We start from the raw sequence: 15104 nt of genomic DNA, 5'->3' as shown, positions 1-15104 counted from the left end.
CAAGTTAAGGAGAAAAACCTAAATACTCAGTTGGCTAAAGCCTTGATTTCAGAACATAGAGCTAACATGCATTGAATGCTTACTACTAAAGCCAGAACTGAGGCCCAGCGCAGTGATGGGGCTTGTCCAATGTCCCACAGTTGGTAGGCCATCTTTAATGTGCTTGTGAGTCACATGGGGATCTAGTTAAAACACAGATTCTGATTCAGTAGTTGGGGGTAGAACCACTACACACCAAACTGCTCTGCCACTGGCAAGAAAAATAATCACTAGCTCAGACAAGATGGCCTCATAGGAATTTTATCAAAATTGGTACATGTACTAGACAGTGGAATACACTGGAAATGAATGTGAACATGGGCAGTTAAAGTGACAAAAGCACACAGCTCGCCAAAGTGGCTTCCAAGGGAATTTTAACTGAAGAAATTCAGTAGATCGAGACAAATATCGGGTATTAGGTTATCAGCAAATTTGGCAACAGCATACTGGAATGAAGGCAGTGTCGACATCTGTCCCTCTCCACATAATAGATAATTGGATAAAATCATGGTTTCTAACAACCACAGTGGAGTTCAGTGCCTACACATGAGAAGTGCTACTCCTGTACATGCCAGCATGAAGAAAGGAGAAACTGTGGCAATAGCAAACTCGTGTCCGATAAAACGTAAAAAGAATTGCTTCTAGTATTTATAAGCAACAGGTAAAAAGAAGTTTTAAGACAATAAGCACATAAAGGCAAAGGAAAGCCAAAATCTGTTTCCCCTACCTCACCAAGGGAAGTAAAGCCAAATCAAGGACTCCATAGCTTTATAAACAAATGATGAAGGACATGTCTTCAAGACTGAAATTCATGTGCTTTTTAAAATTTATTTTATCTTGATAGCATTAATATACAGTTATTTGAATAACATTATGGTTACTAGACTTCCCCTAATCAAGTCCCCCCCACATACCCCATTACAGTCACTGTCCATCAGCGTAGTAAGATGCTATAGAACCATTGCTTGTCTTTGTATGTACTGCCTTCCCCATGTTCCCACCCACCTACATTATGTGTGCTAATTGTAATGCCCCTTTTTCCCCCTTATCCCTCCCTTCCCACCCATCCTCGCCTGTCCCTTTCCCTTTGGTAACTGCTAGTCCATTCTTGGGTTCTGTGAGTCTGCTGCTGTTTTCTTCCTTCAGTTTTTTCTTTGTTGTTATACTCCACAGATGAGTGAAATAATTTGGTACTTGTCTTTCTCCACCTGGCTTATTTCACTGAGCATGATACCCTCTAGCTCCATCCATGTTGTTGCAAATGGTAGGATTTGTTTTCTTATGGCTGACTAATATTCCATTATGTATATGTACCACATCTTCTTTATCCATTCATCTACTGATGGACACTTAGGTTGTTTCCTTTTCTTGGCTATTGTAAATAGTGCTGCAATAAACATAGGGGTGCATATGTCTTTTTCAAACTAGGCTGCTGCATTCTTAGGGTAAATTCCTAGGAGTGGAATTCCTGGGTCAAATGGTATTTCTATTTTGAGTTTTTTGAGGAACCTCCATACAGCTTTCCACAGTGGTTGAACTAGTTTTCCCACCAGCAGTGTAGGAGGGTTCCCCTTTCTCCACAACCTCGCCAACATTTGTTGTTGTTTGTCTTTTGGATGGTGGCCATCCTAACTGATGTGAGGTGATATCTCATTGTGGTTTTAATTTGCATTTCTCTGATGACTAGCAATGTGGAGCATCTTTTCATGTGTCTGTTGGCCACCTGAATTTCTTCTTTGGAGAAGTGTCTGTTCAGATCCTCTGCCCTTTTTTTAATTGAATTATTTGCTTTTTGTTTGTTGAGGTGCGTGAGCTCTTTATATATTTTGGATGTAAACCCTTTATTGGATCTGTCATTTATGAATATATTCTCCCATACTGTCAGATGCCTTTTTGTTCTACTGATGGTGTCCTTTGCTGTACAGAAGCTTTTTAGTTTGATATAGTCCCACTTGTTCATTTTTGCTTTTGTTTCCTTTGCCTGGGGAGATATGTTCATGAAGACGTTGCTCATGTTTATGTCCAAGAGATTTTTGCCTATACTTTTTCCTAAGAGTTTTATGGTTTCATGACTTACATTCAGGTCTTTGATCCATTTTGAGTTTACTTTTGTGTACAGGGTTAGACAATAATCCAGTTTCATTCTCTTACATGTAGCTGTCCAGTTTTGCCAACACCAGCTGTTGAAGAGGCTGTCATTTCCCCATTGTGTATCCATGGCTCCTTTATTGTATATTAATTGACCATATATGCTTGGGTTTATATCTGGACTCTGTAGTCTGTTCCACTGGTCTGTGGGTCTGTTCTTGTGCCAGTACCAAATTGTCTTGATTACCGTGGCTTTGTAGTAGAGCTTGAAGTCAGGGAGCATAATTCCCCCCACTTTATTCTTCCTTCTTAGGATTGCTTTGGCTATTCGGGGTCTTTTGTGGTTCCATATGAATTTTAGAACTATTTGCTCTAGTTCATTGAAGAATGCTGTAGGTATTTTGATAGGGATTGCACTGAATCTGTAGATTGCTTTAGGCAGGATGGCCATTTTGACAATATTAATTCTTCCTCGCCAAGAGCATGAGATGAATTTCCATTTATTAATGTCCTCTTTAATTTCTTTTAAGAGTGTCCCATAATTTTCAGGGTATAGGTCTTTCACTTCCTTGGTTAGGTTTATTCCCTAGATGTTTTATTCTTTTTGATGCAATTGTGAATGGGATTGTTTTCCTGATTTCTCTCTCTGCTAGTTCATTGTTAGTGTATAGGAATGCCACAGATTTCTGTGTATTAAGTTTGTATCCCACAACTTTGCTGAATTCAGATATTAGATCTAGTAATTTTGGAGTGGATTCTTTAGGGTTTTTTATATACAACATCATGTCAACTGCAAACAGGGACAGTTTGACTTCTTCCTTGCCAATTTGGATGCCTTTTATTTCTTTGTGTTTGATTGCTGTGGGTAGGACCTCCAGAACTATGTTGAATAAATGTGGGCAGAGCAGGCATCCTTGTCTTGTTCCTGACCTTAAAGGAAAAGCTTTCAGCTTCTCACTGTTAAGTATAATGTGGGCTGTGGGTTTGTCATATATGTCCTTTATTATGTTGAGGTACTTGCCCTCTATACCCATTTTGTTGAGAGTTTTTATCATGAATGGATGTTGAATTTTGTCGAATGCTTTTTCAGCATCTTTGGAGATAATCATGTGGTTTTTGTCCTTTTTGTTGATGTAGTGGATGATGTTGATGGATTTTGAATGTTGTACCATCCTTGCATCCCTGGGATGAATCCCACTTGATCCTCATGGATGATCTTTTTGATATATTTTTGAATTCGGTTTGCTAATATTTTGTTGAGTATTTTTACATCTATGTTCATCAGGGATATTGGTCTGTAATTTTCTTTTTTTTGGGTGTCTTTGCCTGGTTTTGGTATTAGAGTGCTGTTGGCCTCATAGAATGAGTTTGGGAGTATTTCATCCTCTTCTACTTTTTGGAAAACTTTAAGGAGGATGGGTATTAGGTCTTCACTAAATGTTTGATAGAATTCAGCAGTAAAACCATCTGGTCGAGGTGTTTTGTTCTTAGGTAGTTTTTTCATACCAATTCAATTTATTTGCTGGTAATTGGTCTGTTCAGATTTTCTGTTTCTTCCTGGGTCAGCTTTGGTAGGTTGTATTTTTCTAGAACGTTGTCCATTTCTTCTAGGTTATCCAGTTTGTTACCATATAATTTTTCATAGTAGTCTCTCATAATTCTTTGTATTTCTGTGGTGTCCATGGTGATTTTTCCTTTCTCATTTGTGATTCTGTTTATGTGTGTTGACTCTTTTTTTCTTGATTAGTCTGGCTAGGGGATTATCTATTTTGTCTATTTTCTTGAAGAACCAGCTCCTGCTTTCATTGATTCTATTGTTGTATTCTTCTCAATTTTATTTATTACTGCTTTAATCTTTATTATGTCCCTCATTCTACTGACTTTGGGCCTCATTTGTTCTTCCTTTTCTAGTTTCATTAATTGTGAGTTTAGACGGCTTATATGGGATTGTTCTTCTTTCCTGAGGTAGGCCTGTACCGCAATATATTTCCCTCTTAGCATTGTCTTTGCTGCATCCCACAGATTTTGTGTTGTTGAATTATTGTTGTCGTTTGTCTCCATATATTGCTTGATCTCTTTTTATTTGGTCATTGATCCATTGATTATTTATGAGCATGTTATTAAGCCTCCATGTGTTTGTGGGCTTTTTTGTTTTCTTTGTGTAATTTATTTCTAGTTTCATACCTTTGTGATCTGAGAAGCTGGTTGGTACAATTTCAATCTTTTTGAATTACCGAGGCTCTTTTTGTAGCCTAGTATATGATCTCTTCTTGAAAATGTTCCATGTGCACTTGAGAAGAATGTGTATCCTGTTGCTTTTGGATGGAGTGTTCTGTAGATGTCCGTTAGGTCCATCTGTTCTAATACGTTGTTCAATGCCTCTGTCTCTTTACTTATTTTCTGTCTGGTTGATCTGTCCTTTGGAGTGAGTGGTGTGTTGAAGTCTCCTAAAATGAATGCACTGCATTCTGTTTCCCCTTTTAATTCTGTTAGTATTTGTTTCACATATGTAGGTGATGCTATGTTGGGTGCATAGAAAATATAATAGTTATATCCTCTTGTTAGACTGACCCCTTTATCATTATGTAATGTCCTTCTTTGTCTGTTGTAACTGTCTTTGTTTTGAAGTCTATTTTGTCTGATACAAGCACTGCAATTCCTGCTTTTTTCTCCCTGTTAGTTGCATGAAATATATTTTCCATCCCTTTACTTTCAGTCTGTGTATGTCTTTGGGTTTGAAGTGAGTCTCTTGTAGGCAGCATATAGATGGGTCTTGTTTTTTAATCCATTCAGTGTCTCTATGTCTTTTGATTGGTGCATTCAGACCGTTTACATTTAGGCTGGTTATTGACAGGTATGTACTCATTGCCATTGCAGGCTTTAGATTCATGGTTACCAAAAGTTCAAGGGCAATTCCATTACTAACAGTCTAATTTAACTCACTTTGTGTGCTATTACAAACACAACCTAAAGGTTCTTCTTTTTTTTTTTTTCCTCCTTTTTCTTCCTCCTCCATTCTTTGTATGTTATGAATCATATTCTGTGCTCTTTGTCTATCCCTTGAGTGACATCTGTTTATCCTTAGGAATACTTCCATCTATAGCAGTCCCTCCAAAATGCATTGTAAAGGTGGTTTGTGGGAGGTAAATTCTCTCAACTTTTTCTTCTCTGAAAATTGTTTAATCCCTCCTTCAAATTTAAATGATAACCTTGCCGGGTATAGTATTCTTGTTTCAAGGCCCTTCTACTTCATTGCATTAACTATATCATACCACTCCCTTCTGGCCTGTAAGGTTTCTGTTGTGAAGTCTAATGATAGCCTGATGGGTTTTCCTTTGTATGTGATCTGTTTTCTCTCTCTAGCTGCTTTTAAAAGTCTGTCTTTATCCTTGATCTTTGTCATTTTAATTATTATATGTCTTGATATTATCTTCCTTGGGTCCCTTCTGTTGGGAGATCTGTACACCTCCATTGCCCGAGAGACTATCTCCTTCCCCAGATTGGGGAAGTTTTCAGCAATTACCTCCTCAATGACACTTTCTATCCCTTTTTCTCTCTCTTCTTCTGGTACCCCTACAATACGAATATTGTTCCGTTTGGATTGTTCACACAGTTCTCTCAATATTCTTTCATTCTTAGAGATTCTTTTTTCTCTTTGTGCCTCAGCTTCTTTGTATTCCTTTTCTCTAATTTCTATCCCATTTATGTCTCTCCTACTACATCTAATCTGCTTTTAAATCCCTCCATTGTATGTTTCATTTCAGATATGGAATTCCTTAATGATTGAATCTCTGACTTAAATTCATTCCTGAGTTCTTGAATATTTTTCTGTACCTCCGTAAGCATGTTTATAATTTTTATTTTGAACTCTCTTTCAGGCAGATTGGTGAGTTCAGGTTCATTAGGTCCTTTTTCTGGGGTTTGTGAGATTTTGGTCTGAACCATGTTCTTTTGACGTTTCATAATTCTGTGTGGTGCCCTCTAGTGCCCAGAAGCTCCAGTCTCTGGAGCTGCTCAGCCCCTAGAGTGAGGCTGAGTGTTGTAGGGGAGTTGAGCTGGTGCCTAGGGGGAGGGAAGATCTGTTTCCTGATTCCCATCTGTGGTGCCTGCCTCAAGTGTCAGAGCCAGTGGGCAGAGCACACAGGTGTAAGCCTCTGTGCTCTCCGTCTTTAGCTGTGTAGGCTGAGCCTCCTTCTGGCTGGCCTGACGCCAGCGCAGTGATTTGCGAACTGGTGCCAGCAGGCTAGGAGGAAGGTACAGCAGGCTGCATGTCACAGTGGGGAGCCTTGGTGCTGAGTAGGCAGCCAGGGGGATGGGGCACATGAAGCTCCTCAAAGTTCCCAACTAGTTGGGCAGAGTGTGCCCGGACAACCTTGTCCAGCTCTCCCCCCGCCCCCACCCCGCAAAGAAAGCTCCATGCAAATCCCGCTCCTTCAGCAACCCTGTTGCTGCTAGGAAGCCTCTCAAACTGCCTGTCTTTCCTTTGTCCCAGAGTGGCCAGGTGTGGATCTCCTCCTCCACAAATGGCCGCAGTCTGACTCTTAAGCACTCCACCTGTCTGAGCTCCCCAACGTCCAGAGCACCACACAGTGTAGGTTTCTGCTCCCAAAGCAGATCTCCAGGGCTGGGTGCTCAGCAGTTCTAGGCTTCCACCCCCTCTTCTGCTCCATTTCTCTTCCTCCTGCCAGTGAGCTGGGGTAGGGGAGGGCTTGGGTCCCGCCTGTTAAAGGTTTTCCTACGTTACCCTGTGTCCGTGAGGTCGGCCCTGTTCGAGAGGTCTGCATACAGTCTGGTTCAGCCTTCTTTCTTGTTGCTGTTTTAGGGTTAGTTGTAGCAATTAAATCATACTATTTGTGGTTTTGGGAGGAATTGTCCATCTCACCTCTCACACCGCCATCTTGAATCCAATTCATGTGCTTTTTAAGTTAATATATGAAAATAGTTTTAAAAAGTTCAAATGGTGCTGAAGGCCTATATGAAAAGTGCCCTGCCTCCCTGTTCCCCACAGAGGTGACCACTGTGGTGTCCTTCCAGAAACAGTCTGTTACACACGTGTGTATACAGCCCTCCACACACCCAAGTGAGAGCATAAAGTGCCAACTTAACATATCTTGAAGATAGTTCCATGTCAGTATATATGCAGATCTTCCCTGATTTACGTTGGGGTTATGCCCCAGCAAACCCATTGTCAATTGGAAATACTGTGTAAAAAATACATTTAATGCACCTAACCCACTGAACATTGGAGAACATGCTCAGAACATTTACATTAGCCTATGGTTGGGCAAAATCATCTAACACAAAGCCCATTTTATAATAAAGTGCTGATTATCTCATGTAATTGAATTCTGCACTGAACGTGCTAAACGGAACGGCTGTATGGGCACAGAATGGCTGATAGCATGTTGGTTGTTCACCCTCGTGATCGTGTGGCTGACTGGGAGTTGCGACCTGCTGCCCTGCCCAGCGTCAGGAGAGAGGATCCTCCCACATACCACTAGCCCAGGAAAAGATCAAAATTCAAAATCAAAGTACAATTTCTGCTGAATGCATATCACTTTAACACTATCAAGTTGAAAAATTATAAGTCAAACCATTGTAAATTGTAGGCTGTCTGTACCTCAGTCTCTGGCTATGGGGTTTCTATGCATACCATACTTTATTTAAATATCCTCATAGTGGTAGAAATGAAAGTGATTCCCAGTTTGGGGCTATTACAAATGATTCAATAAATATACTTGTCTTTATGCTATATGAGAGTACATCTGTAAGATAAATTTGGTGGGAATCTTAAAAAAATAGTTTTATATCCTATGTGAAATATCATTATTTCCAGTAATGTTGAATGAACTTCATGTTCTCCTAGTTCCAGTTTGAGCATGTGGTTCATAAGAAAAAGTCAGCTCTTGATTATCTGAGGGAGGGTTGCCCTTTGGGGATTTTCATAGAGTGACTGGCTGAGCCTCCTGTCCCAGCATTGGTCAAAATGGGATTGAGAATGGGGAACTGTGTAGGTAACTAAGGGATTGGCTAATGCGGAGCAGTATTCTAGCACATGCATGTCCAATTACATTCCTATGCTACTTTTAAAGTAATTTTGCAATGACCTACCATTTAGAATTGCCTACATTTTACCCCACTGCCTAACTCCTGCCTACAAGCCAAACGTAACTATTTTGTTCAGAGAAAAGCTGTCAAAAGTTCAGAAAGGTGACCAGCAATACATTGAGGCTCCAAAATCACACACACATACACACACACACACACACGCACACGCACACACACACACACACACAGATCACAATTTTCTCTATTTCTGTCTCTATATGTAAGTAGATCTACAGATACACACACACACACACAGTGGAAGGATTAGCTTCTCATTAGGACCTATTAGCATATCAAAACTTTGGTCAAGCCTGTTTCCTCTGTGTGTCTGTTGGTCCCACGTCCAGGTGGCCGCCCCTTGGGAGGTCTGATTCCTGGTCTGTGGCTCAGCAAAGGGTCAGGTTGTCCCACCTCTGCTACTGTTCACCTCACAGCAGCCCTGGAAGTCAATGGAAGGGACAATATCCTCTAATCAAGAAGCCTTAAAATAGACCCAGTTCCTTCAATGATAGGGTTCCAGAATCTTCAGACAGAAATGAGCTTAGACATGTTTTAAAATTGAAGAAATGAGAGGGGAAGTGATGCTCCTGGTGACACAGCTGGTGCAGTTGCCCAACTTATGGACATGGGGTCTTACCTGCATGTCCTCTCTCCCCATACTTGTCTCCTGAGCCACTGGGTGTGCGTGACTTACCCACGCCTCTGGCTATCACCTCTTACCAGCTGCTCAATAGCCAGGAAGGGAACTGAAAGGACATTAAGTGAGTCCCTACATCAAGTCTAGGGTACCTTGAGACTGGTTTTTTGGTTTTTGGACAGCAATTGGCTGAAATAAACTGTGGGCAATAAACACTGCATTTCAACCATCCAGCGACTTTGGACAGTCATGGATGCAAACACTCTATATAGAGTTCCCTCCTAAACATGAGCCTGTGTATGTGACACCTTGGCGTGGTAAGCAGGAAGCCAGTGATACCTGTGTTTGACAGGTGGCCTGAGCACCAGAGAACCACGTGTCAGCTGGGTGGCACACCATTTTGCTTGGCCCAGCCTGCAGGAGTTCCTCACAGTCTCGTTTGGGAGTCCCTCTGGGGGCTAGGCAGGGGTTTCTTTAGTTGTTAGCAGAGTCTCGGAAGACCTGTGACCTTCTTGCCTGCCGTGAGCTCACCGAGCCTGCCTGACACCTGACACTGGACAGCTCCTTCTCAGGCCCAGCTCATGTTCCTCTCTGGGGGACATGCCCCGGCTTGGAGGTAACTGAAGTCCCCTGTCTCCTATTAGACATGGAAACTGAACCATAGCTTTGCAGGGTGAGGGAAGCTGGATATTCATGCCAGGGTCACTGCCTGGAAACCAGCTAAGAGGACTCTGTTCTGGAGAGCAAGGGGTGCCTGTTCTGGGACACTCTTTGTGGTTCCCTGAGCTCACTTGCTTTTGTTTGCCGCAGGGCCCTTGGACCTGCTGCTTCTCCTGCCTGAGGTGGGCTCAGCCCCCAGCTGCATTTTCTTTATCTGGAGAAATATCCTCACAAACTCTTCTTAGCCATCACATCCTCTGGGAGATCTTCCCTGAGCGCTGAGTCAAGAGCATCTGGCTCCCCAAACATCCGGCTCCTCCCCTAGCTTAGAATTTAGCACCAGGCACTGGAATTGCTGGTTTCTATGTGTGCGTGGTCAAGTTTTATAAATGCCCCATGTGCATTTGTGAAGAACATGTCTTCTCAGCTCCAGGGTGCAGCGTACCATGCAGGGTCGTCATATTATGCTCCTAAGGTTCAAACTTTTTTTTCCTACTGATTTTTTTTTCAATCTGCTTGATCTATTACTGAGAAAGGTGTATTAAAATCTGCTTTATTGTTGGATTTTCAGTTTCTCCATATAAGTTTTGTCAGTTTATGCATTATGTAATTTGAAACTCTCTTATTACATGCATACAGGCTTTAAATTTTGTATCTTCATGTAACTGAAAGTTTTATCAGTATGTTATGATCCTCTATTTTAAATTATACCCTGATTTCCCCCCTGACTCCAGTTTATATAATGAGCATTTTCTCTTGAAAATTTTTACGGACTGCATGTGGATAAAACACAATTTAATTAACTTGTCCTGTATTATTGAACAGTTATTATTTCTGACTTTTCACTTTTATAGATCACACTGTAATGAGCACCTTTGTATGCAATTATTTTTGATTATTTCCTCTGGGTAGAATCCTCATAGTGGAATCACAAGATCAGGGTGTATGAACATCTTAACACCTTGTCATATACGCTGTTCCTTTGTGGATTAGAATTAGAAAATTAGAATTTTCACTGTAGAACCACCCAACTGGCTTTCATTGAGCTATTTATTCCTAAACTCCTTTAGTGTTTTGGCTTTGTGTTTTTGTCAACCAGGCATCCCTCATATTTGTGTACTTGGTGGGCAATATATGCAATTTAGAACTTACCTTATCCTTATTAAATTTCATCAATTATATTTAGCCCACCTTTCCCAGCCTGCCAATGTCTCTGTGCCTCCGATTCAGCAGCGAGAGCCTTTGATGTGGGAGCCATGCCTTTTGCAGCTTCACTCAAGTCAGGATGGAAATGGGAACAGAACCCCACGGGGATGTGGAATTCTTTTCCAACAAGACTAATAGTTAAAGTTTATTAAACTTTTGCTGTATACCAGGAACACACATAGGTTAACTCATTGGATCATTGCAACAACTCCCAGAAGTAGGTATTGTGGTCTCCACTTTAAGATGGGGAATTGAAATTCAGAGAAATTCTACTTGGTCGTCTTGCCCTAGGTGAGCAGAGTCAGGATTCCGACCCTGGGCTTGGGCTCTGGCCTGCAGCGCAGCCAGGCGGCCCTGCTCTTGAGGAATCAACCACCAGGTGGCAGGAGAACCAACAGGCCCAGGAAGACTCCCCTTGAGATGTAAAACTACCTTTTTTTCCTATAAAAGTAGCCCTGACTCTTACGGACATGCCTAAAACTAGATTATTCGACAAAGCAAACATTAACTGAACAGGCAAATTCCTCAGAGTAAAAAGATAATAAAGTAAACAGACCTTTGAACTTGGTCCTTTCTAGCCTAGATGTCATCAATACAGTTTCTCAGGGGGAACTCTCTGTTCTAACTCACCGGCACTTGGATCTTGGATGATGGTTCTCCCTGGTTTTCTGCCCCCTTGGGGCTGCCTCTGCCCCCCGCACTAGCACAGTGTGGCAGTAATGGAAGTGTAGTGCCATCCTCAACTGGCAGAGCCTGACAGAACCGGGGGTTTAGAGAAGGGGCCGAGGCAGTCAGTGAGAGCCCCCCTCCCAGGGACTCAGATGGTCTCCTTTTCGAGAGAACCCCTGACTCAGTATCCACCCCCACCCCCGTTCCCATCCGTCCAGCTTGTGAGGAAAGGAGACCTTGCGGAGCTCCCCGGCCCCTGCAGCCCGGTGAGAGCACAGCGGGAGGCGCCGCTTTCTGATCTGAGTCCACCACCCTTCTCATTTCTTCAGTCTCCCAGAGTTTGAAAACTTTCTGCTTCCTTAAAAAAAAAGGTTTTATTCTTTCTTTTTAGAATTCCTGAGCAAGTACTAATGCTCCACTTGCTGGGTTTCTCCTCCCGGTGGACAGAATCCTTTCAAATCACTTGAACAACACATGTTCATATTGTCTAAATGTACTGTATTTTAACAGAAATAGAACATCAAAGCAATTTTTTAAAACACTTAGCCACACATTGGTTCTGCCTGGATGGTCCAGTGTTGAACTCCAAGCCACCCCCAGTGGTGTCCCTGGTGGGGTTGACTGCCTCCCTCTTCCCAGTCCCACACTTGGGGAGCGTGTCTACTTTACAGGCTGAACTTAGTTTCCGCCTGTCACCAGAGTTAGGGACCTCCAGGTGGGGCTGGACCCGGAAAGCAGCCGGGAATGGGGCTCTAGGCTGCACGTCCAGGGGGAGGGCTCTGAAGTTGAGTTTCAGGCCTGGTTTGACTCCTGGCTCCATCTTTTACAAGGTCAGTAATTTGGGGTAAGTTATGTAAATTTGCTGAGCCTCGGTTTTCTCAGTGCAAAGTGGGGATAATTATAGCACCGACCTTGCAGAAATGTTGTATTAGATACAATGATGCCCATCAAGCACTTAGCACAGAGCCCAGGGCACTGATCTAAGTGCTGCCTGTTACACAGGGATGAGGGACAGCTCGTGGAATCTGATGGGCCCTAGACAGCATCACAGTCTGTGCTATGGTTTGCACATTTGTGTTCCCCCAAATTCATGCCCAATGTGATGGTATTTGGAGGTGGGGCCTTTGGTCCTGAGGATGGAGCCCTCATGAATGGGATTAGTGTCCTTATAAAAGGAGACCTTGTAGAGCTCCCTGGCCCCTGCAGCTGTGTGAGAACACAGCAGAGGTCAGCAGTCTGCACCTGGAAGCAGGCCTGCGCCTGACCCCGGCCACCTGCTCTGGCACCTGCCCTTGGCCCTCCAGCCTCCGGACTGTGAGAAATAAATTTCCTGCTGTTTATAAGCCACCCAGTCTTATAAGACAGCCTAGTTTTCTCAAATAGCCAGTTGTCTTACTTTACTAGCCTGAATGAAAGTAAGGAACCATTTTATAAGGTTCAAATGAATGATTCCAAGCCCCCAACATACCACTTCTTAAGAGTGTCCTCCTATTATCTATTAATTATATCTCAATAAAGCTTAAAAAAGAAATACAATTTTAAAATTAGAAATTAAAAAAATAATAAAGTATCCTCTTAGTAGCAAATCTAGAACCCCCTGTGTGCATCCCAGTTGTGGCCACTTGACCTCTGAGAAGATACAAATAGGCCCAAAGGACCATTCCTCGTGTGTCTGCTGCTGAGAAAGCAGGTAGCCCAGTAGTACAAGGCCATGTCCACTCCAGAAGCTCCTAGGACCCTGGCGCCTGCCCCCCTTAGTGCTGCAGGTGTTTCTCGGGGCTTAGGACTGAGACAGACTCTTCTCTCTGCAGGGTTGTGTTAGCCAAGGGCCAGCCTGGGCTCCCACGGCAATGGTGTGTCAGAGACTGAGCTCTTTGAACTTATCCACATACAGACTCTGATCAGCCTGGGCCAGCCCTCCCCACTGCTGCAGAGGAGAAGCTCCAGGGCTTTTCCATCACGGTGAAGCTGGAGGCTGTCCCCACTGCCGCTGCCAGCAAAAATAAAAGGCAGCCTGCTGGTGGTGCGAACCTCCCCTCCACCTCGGAGGCCAGCTCGGCCTCATCACCCACACTGCTCCCTGCCCTCCCGGTACCTCTGAGTCCAATCTCCACAACCCCAGAGGAAGTCCTTCCCTCTCCCACTCCCAAGGGCTGCCATCATTCCTGCCCTCTACTCCTCCTCCCAGCTGGGTCCCCCCATTTCCTTCAGGAGAAACCACCATCATGTCCCAGTGTTTAGATGAGAAAACTGAAGCCTAGGAGTGGAAAGGTGGCTCTGCCCGGGGCACACAGCTGGTCAGGGGCTGAGCCCACGTCCTGACACCCAGCTTAGGGCTTTTTCTCCAAACCATGCTGGGTCCTGGTTGGAAGGGTGGAACTGGGGAGAGACGGGGGTCAGGGTGTCTCAGAGCGTCTGCAGGCAGTTGAGCCTGCAATTGGTCAGGTAGAAGTGATGAGCGGCAGGGGCCCACCGCGTGCTGGTTTTCATTTTTAGTAGGAACTTCCCTCAAGAGCTGGGCAATCAGTTGCTTAACGAATCAGAAACACTGTTTTGAGGATTAGGAGGAAATACCCAGGCTGGCTCATGGGCTGTAAAGCTGTTTAAAAACCAAAACCAAAACCCTGAAGTCTGGGGACTGAATTCTGCTCATTTGCATGTGAGCTGCCATTAATTTGTAGATTGAATGTGGGGCCCTAACAAGATGCACATAAAATTAATTAACTAATTAGAGCAAATGTCTGCAACTGCTCTCAGGACTATTACTTGGTGAGGGAGCAGTGAGAACCTAGGAACTTCACAATCCGGTTCTTCTTTCTGGGGCAGCAGCACAAATGTGGTGCAAAAAGCGCAGACAACCCACTGCGCCAGCCCCACTTCTCCTGCACAGAGCTGGGGTCTGAGCGGGGTAGTCCTGAGCCCGCGGCCACTTTAGTCCTGACCTGGTAAGACCTGACCTTGCGTGCTGGAAACCCTTGGACTCCTTCCCCGGGATGGTCTCCCTTTACTAAATGGGGAACAGCTTAGCACAAGGGACGTCAAGGTGCTTGCGTACAGGTGGGCGATGGGGAAACTAACTCCAGTTTGGAGTATCTTGGGGTTGAAACGTGGGCATCCCGGCTGCTTGGAGCACTTCATTGCAGCCCTCAGAGAGGAAATCTCCAGAAGGAGGATGTTGCCCTAGGCACCGGGGGCTCCATGTGGATCCTGGACCGAGCGTCCAGAGTATTCGGACTCGTTCAAGCTTGAAAAGCTCTGTGCAGGCATCCTGGGGCCATAGTCACTTTGTGGCTTTGAGAATGGACTTTCTACGGACAGGCCTGTGTCCCAATTGGACTCTGCGGCAGAGGGGACTAGGGTGAGGCCAGGGGGTGTCTCAGCATGGACAGTGGGAAGGCCCTCCTCTCCGGGCCTCGGAAGGAGGCAGCACCAGAGAGCGAGGGCCCCCTGGCTCTAGCTGCCCCGCCTGCCATGCCCTAGTCCTGGCTTGGCTTTCCACCGGGTAGGTGGGCAACCTTGGACCCTTTGAACTGACTTCTGGTTCTGTTGGACTGAGGTGCGGCCTGGGACTGTGCATTTTAAGAGCTCCCCGGTTACTCTGATAGTCAGCCCAACTTGGAGGTTACTGGTTTAATCTCTCTGAACTTCAGTTTTCTAGCTGGTAGAACAAGGTAATAGTATCTACATCATGGGGTTG

This window comes from Manis pentadactyla, chromosome 1 (genome assembly GCF_030020395.1).
Source record: "Manis pentadactyla isolate mManPen7 chromosome 1, mManPen7.hap1, whole genome shotgun sequence".
Taxonomy (NCBI): Eukaryota; Metazoa; Chordata; class Mammalia; order Pholidota; family Manidae; genus Manis; species Manis pentadactyla.
This window is presented reverse-complemented; position numbering follows the sequence as displayed.